Genomic DNA, 14,533 nt, shown 5'->3' with positions numbered 1-14,533 from the left:
CTAGGTGCAATTATCTTCCCTTGATATATGCACTTCACAAACTCCATCTTCCGAGTAAGCGAGATGAAATTTATCCTTTCCCATGACCTATACTCGTGCAATAGTATGGGCTTAACGTATCTCATACGAGAATCAAAGCAAGCATCTATCAACTTGAAAATATATTACTTACAACCGGAACTATAGTTGGATTGACAGTGATGCCCTTGCTCGAAGCCTTGTTGTTGGTTGCGGAATTGTCATCCGCACGCGACATTCTTCGCTTGGAGGCCATCATCCGCAGGTAGACTCAAGAGATTAAGAAGGTAGAATAGATTCAAGATGGAAGAGTGTAAGAGAAGATGGTTTAGTTGAGGATCAAGATAGAGGGAATTGAGTTAATTCTCTTCCTTGCAGCCTCTCGGGGTGACTCTTCTCTCTCTCTCTCTCTCAAGCTCTCTTTCAAGCTCTTCCTCACAATCTCTTGGAGGAGTATCCTCTTCTCTACCTCTCTCTCGCAGCCTCTCGGTGTCTCCTTATGCTTTTTATACCTCTCCCATGCCTCATATTTATAGTGAATTAGAGAAGAGGGCTTGTGGTTGAGAAGTGGAGCTCTTTGTGGAGGGGGATCTTGGAAGGATCATTGATCTGATGCTCAGATCATAAATCTGATGGTTCCATTGGCTCCAAAAGGGGGGGTAAAACTCCAAGACGCTTGCTTAGAAAGCTCTCAGTTCACTCCTTCTTCTTTTCTCTGTTCGAAGTGCTGTCTACTGCCTGTAAACTGCGATCATGGCGCGCACGATTTCGCCAGTCACTTTTCTTTATTTTTCTTTTTATAAAATCTTCAAACTAACTAAAATATCACTTGTCTTTTCTTTTAAATGGCATCTAGTTCCATATCGTTTTTTTAGGATAATATCTAAAATATCTAAAATATACTAGCTTTGCCCAAAATCTAATGTTTTTGGACCTTCCAAACTATATACATGAACTTTAGTGATTAATATAACTCATAAGTCTCGTTCACGTTGTAATTTACGTGAAGGGTAGCTACGGTCTTTGCCAATTCGAGAAAAATATCAAATTTACGACTCTTGATTTTTCTAAATAAAATATTTTAAATTAAATAAAAATTATCAATAATTAATGTTAGTTAGTTTTTACCTTAGTTAGTCTTTAGTTAGTAATCTTACTCACTTATTAATTGACTAACTAGCCAAATAGCTTTTATTGTGCAGAGATATTACAGTAACCAAGAATCCCATGAGGTTTGGACATCATAGCAAAAATGGCGAAGATAAGTCTCCAACCATTTATTAACTCTCTCTGTCTGTCCATTAGTTTGAGGATGATAAGCCGTAGATGGAGCCAATTTAGTGCCCATAGATGTAAATACCGCCTGCCAAAAGTTACTCATAAATTTTGAGTCTCTATCATGGACAATCACCTGCGGTAATCCATGTAGTCTAAAAATATGCTCCATAAACTGGTTGGCCACTTGAGAAGCAGTAAATTGAATCTTGGTTGGAATAAAATGAGCTGCCTTGGTGAGTCTGTCTACCACCACGTATCTCAGTGCTAACTTCTCTTTCTCAAGAGGCGAAACAAAGACTTCAGCCATAAGTGCCTTGAAAGCTTCCCAATTCTCTACAAGTATATTTTCTTTCTTGATATACCTCCACCAAGTATGGGCAAATCCCTCCAGATGCAAGGAAGCAAAGTGAATCTTCATGTCATCAGTTTTAGGGTATATATCAAAGTAGGACTCCATCTTAGAGGTCCATTCCTCTAAATCAAATGGTGAAAATGGCTAACCATTAAATTTGGCTAAAACAATTTTGTCCTTAAACTCCCTTTTATGAAAGGGTTGCTGTCCCAAAATTGGCTGATCAGGACTACAAAGTACGGAGCCTCCAAATTGAGACGGAAATCTTCCAACAGATGGCTGAGAATTACTATGTATTCCTGTTGGTAGAGCACCCCTGGAATTTTGAGTGTGCAGTCTAAAAGCTTGAGTATTGGCCCCATTCAAACTACCCAAATAGTCATCATGCCTCTGTGAAGCCTCTCCTACTTCATACTGACTATTTGGAATGCCTCTTCTTCCAATAATCCCATTTCCATGACCTTTTTGTTTAGATGGTTGAAGTGGGGCTGAAGGGCCACTGTTTGAACAAGCCTTCTCATTGGCTTCTCTTGATGCCATTTGCAACTGCATGAGCTGAGAAAATTGTGCCATAAGTTGAGCATTAGATTCCACCAATTTGTCAATAGAAGCCTGGGTTTGAGTAGTTGAATCCAGCAACTTATCAACAGAAGACTTCGTTTGATCAATAGATAAAACCATCTGCTCCATTATTGACAAAAGGGCCTCATGTCGTTCCCTATGTTCTTTGTTCATGGGCACACAAAGTATTATTGAGTATACTGACTTCTCCTTGTTGTTGAAGCTCTTCAGGGCTCTCTTAAAGTGTACTATCCATCATGGAATCCCTGATTTGCTGAGCATAATCTTCCTAGACCTTATTTTTGCCTTTATGTCCTGCCATATTAGTGCAGTCCTGCAGTACCCCCTGTCAGAAAAATGGCTATAACTTTTGCTAGGGAGCTCCGATTTCAGAAATGTTTAGTGTAAATCGAAGCTAAGAATGCCCTCTTCAAGATGAGCTATAGCACGCTATAACAAGTTTAGGATAGAAAATTCTGTAGCTGGATTTCTGAGTCTGAACTGTCTAGTCCTGCACCTTGTCTAGACTTGTAAGTGCCCTATTTTGACCCTGTAGTGCAAGATAGTAACCCCAAATGGCTACAAAACCCTTTAATGAAGGGTGTACCTGTAACCACCTGTAAGTACCCTGTAAGTGCCTTGTAAATTCCCTGTTTTACCCTGTTTTGGTCCTGTAGGTACTTGAGCCCTTGGAAAGTCTTCAATCTTCAATTCTCCCGTCGTTAACAAAGGACACGGCTCCCAAAGACACAATTACGAATCTCGTACTTCACATAAGTGCATTAACTTGTTTAACATAAAAAAAGTAATTTTGCATAAATATTTCTTTAGTTTGGATTTTTTATAAAATGTCTTTGAACTTCAACTTCAACCCTGGATAGTTTTTGGAATTTATGTAGGTCTTATTTTTATTTTAAAAATCAAAACCTGTTAAAAATGCTTTAAAATGGCTTAAAATGATATAGATAAATTTTTATAAAATATTTGGTTAAACAATTATAAGATGTGATATTTTTTTGATAATTATGTACTGTTGAAAGTATTCTAAAAATTTTAAGAAAATTTTTACTATATCTTAAAAATAAAAAATAGTTATTTTGGATGAATATTACATTATTTTTTGATAAAAATCATGTTTTTAATTCAACCAAATATTAGGATCTTCTATAGAAAACCTAAGAATATAGTTTTAGCTATTTTATAAAAAGTTATTAGGGTTAGAGAAAAAGAAAATTAATTTGATGTTATCTGTTTGAACATTATTAATATAAAATATGATGTGTCTAACTTTATGCAAATTAAAAGTGTTGACGAGGTATTAAGTCATACCAACATTGGAAAAAGAGTTTTTTTTTATAATTAGAGTTTATGGGATTGAGGGATGTTAGTTGATTTGATAATAAAAGGAATTAGAAAGAACTATATGGTTTATGCTTTGAAGTTAATTCCCGAAGGGATTAAAATCCTAGGGTTAGTATTTAAGTGTCCAGTATAGAAATAGAGATGAAGAGCAAGAGTAAGCAAACTTACTGAGTTTTTGATATTAAATTAGTTGGACTACTAACGAGTGTCGTAACTATTGAGGAAGGCTAGGATAAATCATAGAAATTAGTTATCAATATCACCTATTCAGTGCAACAACTCCTAGGAGTTGGCTTGACAACCTCGTTAAAAGTGGCTTGGTCTTTGGCCGATCACATATGTTTGCTTTTCATTAGGAGATCTAGTTCTAGCAGCAAAGACATCAAATTAGAGGATTCAATGCCTTTGAAACATGTGTTAAGGCAAAATGAAAAATGCTAAGCTAGACTATAAGCATATTGGATGATCTAGAAAAATAGGGTTTCTAGAAACTTAAGATGAATGCAAGGTAGAATCATGGATTGGTGACATGCAAGTCTTGTGTGCAAGATAGAAATTGTGCATTGAGTAATGAGTTAGTAGAGGTCTTAAGGTTGGAACTGGAAATGGAGAAGTGTAGAACCATTATAACCATTTATTCTCGTAGTTTAAGAAAAATCAAAAACTTGTAGAGTGAGATGCTCAAACTAGGTTGCAAAAAGAGGCAAAGAAGATGCAAGAACAACTAAATACTACTAAAAGTGAGCTATAGGTAGCAAAGTGGTCTCATAATATGATTGTATAGTTGATAAAGGGGAATAATAGTTTTTTGCAAAATAAAATGTGTCTTATGGAGTTTTTATGTATTCAAAGGTTAAGGGGAATTCATCTTGGTCTAATTTAGCATCCTATGTTTCTTCACAACCTTCTCCTAGATATTTCATAGTTATATGCATTAATTATTGACATTTATGTTGCATGCAAATTTATACCAATAATATTTATGTTGACATTAGTTATTTGATTCCACATTGTACATGGCTCATTCATGCAACAAAATCATGAATTATGACTAGATGGTGAGATGGATCATTCCATCTATTTGGTAACTATTTTAATAGAGTTTCATGCACTTTTAGTTTTAAAAATCAAGTGTAGTATTCTTTTAATTTTAGTACTCTCTATATTTAAAGTAGTAATTTAGATTTAAAGTACTAATTTAGAGATCTGGCAATTCTTTAGTAGAGTTTTATTTACTTTGTATTCAACCACTCTTTTAGTGCTAAATAGAGTCTTTTAGGTTGTAGGTATGACTACTTATTAAAAAAAATTAGTCACTCATTTATTACTTTCAAATTCTATGTGGCCCCTTGTTTCACTAGCATTGGCTTAGAACTCATTAGTAGTAGTATGGTAGTAGTATTTTCTTTGAGTAGTAGAGGTTAGTATTATGACCTTTTTAAGTCTTCAGTACTAACCCACCATGTTCTAAGCAAAAATTAGCTCTATTTTAAGTCTTTAGTACTAATCCACCATGTTTTAAGAAATAATTAGCTCTATTTTTGTAGTATCTAGTTGTTAGTACTTTAGTACTCACAAAGAAAGCACTTTAGAACTTTAGTACTATGTCACAATACTTAGTACTATTTAGAACTATATCACCATTAGATATTTAGAATTATGCTACTATTACATTACCAACGCTTAGTAGTGTTTTTCTTTTAGGTAAATTGTTGCCTTTTAGGCTTAAAATATGGTTCCATGGACAAAATAAGAAAAAGTATGGTTACTTTTTAGCTCTAGATCATAATGATTGCCCAATATTGAAAATTTTGGCACAAAAATTGGGATTTGATTGCCTAAAATGGATATTTTGGTAGAGAACAAGTATGGATATCAAAAACATCCATAAAAAAGTAGATAGCAATATGTGAGCAGTGTCTCTCAAGTTGAGGATGTTATCACCAATTGTTGATTAATTTTCTAAGAGAGGTTTTTTTTAAAATCACTGGTGCTTATGGAACTATAATAGTATGCCACCACTACATTAGTAATTAGCAATATTAGTAGTTCTCCCTAGGAAACCAATAATACATTAGTTCTATTCAATACTATTATAGTACTTAATAGTTTAAGTTTGTGTCTAATAGTACTACATGCATTCTTACTCATTAGTTTCATGACGTCTCTATAATAGTTATGTTTAGTCTTATTTTATAAAATTTAGATACATAATTCTAATTGGTAGTTGTTAATACTATAAATAGTATTCACAAAAAGCTCTATGTTAGTACTTTGTTGGCTATATCTTAGTGCTTTGATAGCCTTATGGTAGTACTATTAATAGTACTTTGTTAGCTCTATGTTACTACTAAGTAATACATACATAGATAGCATTATGTTACTACTTTCTTAGCTCTTTTCTAGCTTCTATTGAAGAGTTAGTTTAGTAATAAGACATAATTATGTACTACTCTAAAAAGTACATTCACATGCATTTTTTTCCCTACTGAATGCAAAACAATTGGAAGCGTTTGCACACTATATCATCAGGGAGATGCTTGTATAGATGTGCATGCATCTACATAACGCTCATTTGTCAAGATTAAGGAGGCATTAACTACCTTTGCATAAGTGAACCATGAGAGTAAGAAGGGAAAGGAAGGAGATGAAAGTCGTTTGCGCTTGGAATCTATGGAGGATGCAAGAGACTCGTAGAATGAAGAGAAGCATAAAAAGAAAGACCTTTGTTAGATTGTCAAGGCGATTGGAGAGAGAGAAAGAGGATAGAGAAGACTATCGAAAATAGGAGTGCAAAAGAGAGAGAAAGAGAGTGGAGAGAGATAGACTAGAAAAGGAGAGAGAAAGATTGAAAAGTAGAGAAGCCATAGAAACTATGAGCAAAGTGATAAGAGAAGAGACAAATGTATTAATGTTCCAAAAATATGTGAAAATTTACATGTCTCTCCCTATTATACCTATGTCAATGTGACATGGTAATATTATTATATCTACACTAAACATCTCTTCTTCCTAGCTCCTTACAATCCATCCTGTCCCAGTTTTTGCCCTAAAAAACAAACTGACAAAAGTTGGAAAGGATGGATGAAATAGAGTACTACTGTTTCAACTATACAAGTAGAAAAATGAATGAGAAAATGAAGGCATATGGACTGAAATGAAGGAATGAAAGTGAGCCTCAACTATATACATGATCATGAGTGCTTCAAAAGTGTTTGGAGCCTTAAACTCTTTAAGAAATAGACTCAAAATGAAGAAGATAGCTTGCTGTAAGAACAAACTGTGCTGAACCAAATCTACCATAACTTCTGGTACAAGTGTCCAAACGAAGTGTACCACATGTCAAAACGTAGCTCTTGAATAGTACTTTGATTAAATGTAGGTGCCATAATTCAAAAAATGGAGCAAAATAAAAAATTTTCTAAAATAATATGCTATCTAGAACCATGTCTGCACCATAACTGGATCCACAATAATTATGCTTCAGCCACCACCAATGTGTCCTGTAGGTAACGAAACTCATCTAATATAGATTCAAGCCTCCAAGAAGCTTCTTCAGGTGGAAAACCTTTCCATTTAATCATATATTCAATGATAGAGTGAGAGCAAAGCTTCGTCTCACACTAACCTTTGATAGCCTCAGGGATGTATTGAATAAGACCTTCTTTATCAATAGGTGGTAACGCATCAACTGTGTCAATAGGAGTACCATAGAAATGATTGAGTTGACTAACATGGAATAAATTATGAATCTTAGTGTAAGAGGGTAGTATTAATCTATATTCCAAGTCTCCAATGCACTTCAAGTTCCTAGATCATAAAATGTGTGAACAAGCTTGTTATTGGATCCATCCTTCAAGGTAGAATAATGAGACTTGGGGCACTTTCAAAAAAACTAATTCTCCTTCTTGGAACTCTAAAGATTGCCTCTTCGCATCTGCATACATCTTCATCTGATCTTGGGCTTTCCTATGATTCATCATACATTGTTGCTAAAGAAGTTTTTGCATTCTTTCCAATTTTTCTTTCCCATGAGGATTGATTTTCTCATTGAAAATGACAGTGGGTAAGGGCACCTTATAATCATACATTACCTCAAAGGGTGAAACTCCAATACTAGTATGAGTGGAGTTATTGTAGGAAAACTTTGCAAAGTGCAACTAAGAATCCCATGAATTCTACACATCATGACAAAAATGGCGAAGATAAGTCTCCAACCACTTATTTACCCTTTCTGTCTATCCATCGGTTAGTGGATGATAGGCTGTAGAAGGAGCCAATTTAGTGCCCATGGATGTGAATGCCACCTACCAAAAGTTACTCATGAACTTTGAATCTCTGTCATGAACAATCACCTATGGTAATCCATGTAATCTTAAAATCTACTCCATAAATGACTAGCCACTTGTGTGAAGCAGTAAACTAGATCTTGGTTGGAATGAAATGGGCTGCCTTGGTGAGTCTACCCACCACCACATATATACTATTCCATCCCTTTTTAGTAATAGGCAAGCCAATAATGAAGTCCATGGTAATGTGCGCCCTTTTGCTCGTAAGAATAGATAATGGCTGCAACAAACCACTTGGCTTATGGGTATTGTCCTTATTTTGCTGACAAGGCATGCACTTCATGACAAAATCTTTAATATCTTTTCACAGTTCTTTCTAATAAAAGCTTTTGTTGATCTTATTATAGTTTTTAAAAACTCCAAGGTGTCCAACTAAAGGCGAAGAATGCAACTCCTCTATAGTTTTCGATGTAAAAGGAGAATTAAAGGGAATAACAATTTCGCCATTTAACCAAATTAGGCCATTTTTAAGTTGATAATATGAGTTTCCTCCATGAGACCTTACTGTAATTTCTAATCTTGTAATTCTTCAATCCAATCACTATGTACCTTAACCATAGCTTAAACGTTACATGCCCATATATGAGAAAGAGAATAGGCCACTACATTGTCTTTGCCCCTCGTATGAGTGATATCAAATTCATAACTTTGCAATGTAGCTACCTAACTACGTTTCTTAGGAGTAAGATTGGACTAAGTAAGAAAAAACTTTAGGACCCTTTGTTGAACTCTAAACCGGGTTCTATACAAATAATAGTGCCATTTCTTGATCACGTGTAAGATAGCCACATCTCTTGGTCATAGACATTCATAGACATTTCCTTAATTGTAAGCTTGCAACTTTTAAAGGCAATCACTCTATGCTCTTGTAACAAAACATCCTCTATGCCTCGGCCATTGGCATTACATTGTATGGTAAATTCCTTCAAAAAATCCAAGTATACTAGAATAGGAGCAGAAGTAAGGAGTTTATTTAACTAGTTGAAGCTACTATCTACAAGTGGAGCCCAAAAGGAAGCTTTCTTCTTTAATCTATTGGTCAAAGGAGCTACAACAACCATATAATGCTTAATGAATCCGTGATAAAATGAGGATAGACCAAGAAACCCTCCAAGTGAAGTAGTGGTAGTGGTGTTGGCCAATCTCTAACACATTCTGCCTTCTTGGGGTCATCCTAGATCCCTTTTTCACTGACAATATGTCCCAAGTACTCCACCTCATTCTCCATGAAAGAGTGTTTCTTCTCCTTAACAAAGAGTCTGTGATGTCTCAATACATCAAAAACCTTTCTCATATATAAATGGTTCTGAAGAGTCTTACTATAAATCAAAATGTCATCAAAGAAAACTAGGACAAACTAAAAGAGGAAAGGCTGCAAAATCATGTTCTTCATGAGATTTTGAATGGTAGTAGGAGCATTAGTAAAAGCCCAAATGGCATCACTAGAAAATGGTATAGACCTCAATCAATCCTAAAGGCAGTCTTAATTTAATCACCTTCTCGCATACGAATATGATGATACCCTGATCTCAAGCCAACCTTTGTAAAGAATTTGGCCTCCTTGAGCTCATCAAGCAAATCATCAATTATGGGTATTAGGTACCTATTCTTTATTATGATCTTGTTTAGATCCCTGTAGTCAATAAACATCCTAAAAGATCCATCTTTCTTCTTCACTAACAAGACCGGAGATGCATAAGGTGAAGAAATAAGTTCAATCAATCCCATTTTAAGAAGCTCCTTGATTTTCTTGGCTACTTCTTCATGCTCACACTTAGACAATCTGTAGGGTGGCTTATTAATCCATATACTCCTTAGGAGGTAATGAAGTAGGTACTTCAAACAAATCCCTATACTCCTCAAAACAAGAGCTTACAAAGCTAGATTATTTGCTAAATTTTTGGACTAATCTTCAATCTCTTTATTCAGGTAAAAAATAAAAATCTATGAGGGCCTCTTTTACTCCTTGAGTTATTGAATGGTGATAAGTTGAAAAATTGATTTACTGAAGATTCCATGCAAATGAATGAGCTGTCCATCAAAGATAAACTCCATATATAGCTGTGAGGAATCCATAGTAATTTTGCCAAATGTCATCCAGCCAATCGCACCTGAGTACATCTATGGGTCCCATTTCCAAAGTTATCATGTTTACTTTTGCTTCATAATTTTAACTAGCTGTAAAGAAACATGTGGGTATATTTGAGTGTTGATTTCTTCTTCACCATTGGCTATTTGAACTCTTATGGGTTGCTATAAATTAGTGGGAACGCAATTCAATTTATCCACAATAGACTTATTCACAAAATTTTGTGTACTACCACCATCTATCAAGGTAAACACATCCTTCCCATGAATGTTACATTTAAAAATATTATTGCCCAACTTCCTCCTCAACATCCTCATTTTCAATGATAGTTACAAATGCATTGACCTCATTAGTGTCATCCTCTGAATCTTTAAAGACTAAAATACTATGAACCTTAACTTTTGCATTTTTGTATATATTCTTTGTTGCATGATCAACTATATACTTTTCTCCACATTTGAAGCATAAGCCTTTTTCTTTCCTTTCATTATAAAGATCCATAGGAATAAACTTTGGATTCGCATTGACTAAAGTATATCTAAACTTGTTGTCCCATTGTTTAAGATCCACTATAGGACTATTTGATCTCCTAAAATTTATTTGAGATCTTGAAGCATTGAATGATGGATGAATTGGCACTCTTAAAGTCCCACTTGGTGCATGATTGTTGCCATAAACATTTCCAACTTGTCCCTATTTTAAAACAATCCTTGGCTATCCATAACTGGATTGAAATCAAGACGCCCTCCTATACTTTCTTCCATAATGTTTCACAAGCTCAATATCTTTGAAAATATTGGTGGGGTTTTATGCCATAAGATCAATTGATAAAGAAGGTTCTAAACCATATATAAACTTGTGGAGTTTAGCTTCATCCCTAATGCTCTCTACATACATGGTAAGGTTAAGAAATTGGTTTGTATAATCCCATATGCTTAGGCCTCTTTGCTTTAATCCATACCATTTCTTTGCCAATTTCTCTTTTTCAAGAGGAGAGACAAAGACTTCAGCCATTAGTGTCTTGAATGCATCTCAATTATCTACAAGTATGTTCTCTTTCTTGATGTATCTCCACCAACTATGTGCAAATCCTTCCAAATGTAAAGATGCAAAATGAATCTTCATATCATCAATTCTAGGGAATATATCAAAATAGGATTCTAATTTTGAAATCCATTCCTCTAATCGAATGGTAAAGATGACTGCCCATTGTAGTTTTCCAAAATAATTTTATCCTTCAACTCCCTTTCATCGTTATCCCAAAATGGACTACTCATTGTTAGTAGGCATTGAACCTCCAAAATAATATTGTACTCTTCCAATAGGTGGCTGAGAACTAGTGTGAAACCTTCTTGATGGTAGAGGACCTCTAGGAGATTGGGAATTCAGCCCATAAGCTTGAGAATTAGCACCATTTAAACTATCCAACTAGTCATCATGCCTTTGTGAAGTCTCACCTACTTTATATTGACTATTAGGAATGCCCATTTGTTTAATGATACCATGACCTTGGCCATTTTGGTTAGGTGGCTAGAGTGAGATTGAAGGTTCACTGTTTGAATGAGCTTTCTCCTTACCTTCATTATTTCCAATTTGCATTTGCATCCATTAGGAGAATTAAGCAATTATTTGAGCATTTGATTCTACTAATTTTTCATTTGAATTCTTCATTTGGATAGTGAAATCCACCAATTTCTGAATGGAAGACTTCGTTTGATTAGTAGACAATACCATCTATTCAACTCTAGATTATAGCTCCATATGCCTTTGAGCATACCTACTCTCATGTTCACACATGGTACTATTAAGTGCACTAATTTGTCCTTGCATTTGAGGCTCTTCAGAGCTCTCTTGAGGCATATTTTCCAATATAGAATCTCTGATTTGCTAAGCATACTCGTCTTGAGCCTTACTCTTTCAATTATGACTTGCCATAGTAGTGCAATCCTGTAGTACCCCCTATCACAAAATTGCTATAACTTGATCTAGGAAACTCCCCAAAAAAAATTATTCAAAATAGAGCCAATGATGCCATCTTCAATATGAGCTATAGCACATCATAATAAGTTTAAGATAGAGAATTTTATAATTCAATCTTTATGGCTGAACTGTCCAGGCTTGCACCCTGTTTTAACTTGTAAGTACTCTATTTCCACCCATGAGAGAAAAATGGTAGTACCTAATGGCTACCAAACCCTATAGGGAGCTAGATAAGACCTAGGCAACTTGTAGCACTTGCACCTATACTTCACTAATGAAGATGGTACATGTAATAACCTATATATACCCTGCAGTATCTTGTAAAACCCCTATTTCACCCTGTTTTGATCTTCAAGATACTTGAGTCTTTGAAAGTACTTCAATATTTGATTCTCCACTCACTATACCTATGTGAGGGATAAAACGGTAGGACAGACTCCCTACACGGGCTCTAAATCACTGGGAGGTGGGCAAAGTTCCCCTCGGGTCGATTTGTTGCACGCCTTCGGAATCTTTAATAGTGGGGGAGGGTCACCTCTCTATTGTCCCACTATCTCCCCCGGCATCCACATTTTCCATCAATAGAAATATCAACATGGTAGTGGGATGCTACTCTAATCAATCAACATGATATGCATTACTAAAATTTTCATTTAGCTCTTTACATGAAATGTAAGAGGATTGAAATTGGCCAAAATGAATGGAAAGAGGGTCTTATCATGCAGTGACTCACTCCTAACTTACCCTTTTACAATGGATTATGATATATTTTTTCCATGAATGAACAATTATCAACAAATCAATGGACTAGAGAAAGCAATCTTATCAATCAATTGGATTAAATGTAATGCTAAAACTTTAGTCAAGAGTTTCTAATTCACTGATTAAATCCAACATGAATCAAATAAACAATGCATTCAATAAGTGGACCGATTTAAGCAATGATTGGAAAATTTGATGGAAATTTTACACTTCTTTAATCTCTCAATCAATTGGATGAAGCTCAACAATTGGATAAATGAGAGAGATTAAGAATTGAAGAGAAATACCTTTTGTTTGTTTGATAAAGGCTTGAATGATCCCCAAATACTTGATGAAGTCTCTAGTTGTCCAATGTTGCTGAAGCAATCTTCAATCATGTGCATTTAATGCTTAGAAGCAATCTTTAAGCTTCAAAAGCTTGAGATTGAAGCATTAAACATGTTTTCCCCAAATTTTGACTATGTAGAAGCTCTTGAACTTCAATACTTTGCCATTCTTACTCAATCCTTGCAATTTTTTCAAGAATATTTATTGAAATGAATCCCAGGGCTAAAATGATGAAGAATCTTCAAGAAATTGAAGCTTGAGTTGAAGCTTTCATGGCTATCCATGGATTGCAAGTTAGGATTTTCAGGAAAGCTTGAGGATGAAGAATAGAGTGCAATCTTGATGAGATTACTAAAGGATTTCACTTGCCAATGACCAACTATAGCACCTTAGCTTGGAGGATGGACAATAGAGCCAGGAATCAGGCTGAAACCAGGCAAAAAATTGCACCACATTTTTTGGACATGTTTTGTGCACCATGGCAAAACTTCTCAGAAGCTTATTGGTAATCACTATGAAGGATTTGAAGCAAGGAAGCTTGAGTGTTGCTTTGTCAAAGAAGAGCAAGGGTTTGAGAGATAGAAGAAGATCTTGGTTGCATACTCCATGAAACCTATAGTAAAGCTCCAAGAAAGGGGAAAGATAACCCTCTCTTTAAAAAGTAACCACAGTTTGTTTCCTTTCCAAGTCCGTTCAATTCCTATTGACCATGTTACCTTCAAAATTGCATGAAAATTTGATGATGACCTACTATTTTTCTCTTCCACTACCATATCTATCCAAAAGATCTCCAAATTTAGTCTTCTTCAAACAATAGATGTCCTACAAGCCACTGCTAGTCACTATCCATGTCTTGTACTTGTATAGTACTTGTCTGAAATTAGTTTTTATGATGGAAAACTGGACTGAATATGAAGAAAAAGAGGAGAAAAATGAATCAAAGACCAATGCTTTGATATCGCTTGTTAAGAAGAGGACTGAAGAGAGAGAAAGAGGAGGGAGAAGACTACAAAAGAGAGAGAAAGAGAATGATGAGGAGAGAATAGACCAAAAAATGAGAGAGAAAGACAGAAAAAGTAGAGAAGCCATAGAAGTTGTGAGCAAAGTGATGAGGGTAGTAATGTATTAATGTTCCAAAAAGATGTGAAAAATTACATGTCTTTCCCTTTTATACTTATGTCAGTGTGATATGGTAATATTATTATTTCTACACTAAACCTCTTCTTCCTAGCTTCTTACATAGATAGAGATCTGCACACATAATGAGCATACCAAGGATGTGAGAGGCATTCCCCATGTCCTTCATCTCAGAGCTCTTCATGTCTAGCAATCAACATATATTGAATATATAGTACCAAAATTATAAGGCTACCATCACGGGCCTTCTTCTTGTAAAGATATGGATTTATATCACTATGGGAATAACCCTATGAATGCATAAAGAAATCAAACTTA

The sequence above is a fragment of the Lygodium microphyllum genome, chromosome 1 (assembly GCF_053477565.2).
Source record: "Lygodium microphyllum isolate KBCC chromosome 1, Lygodium_microphyllum_v1.1.10, whole genome shotgun sequence".
Classification (NCBI taxonomy): Eukaryota; Viridiplantae; Streptophyta; class Polypodiopsida; order Schizaeales; family Lygodiaceae; genus Lygodium; species Lygodium microphyllum.
This window is presented reverse-complemented; position numbering follows the sequence as displayed.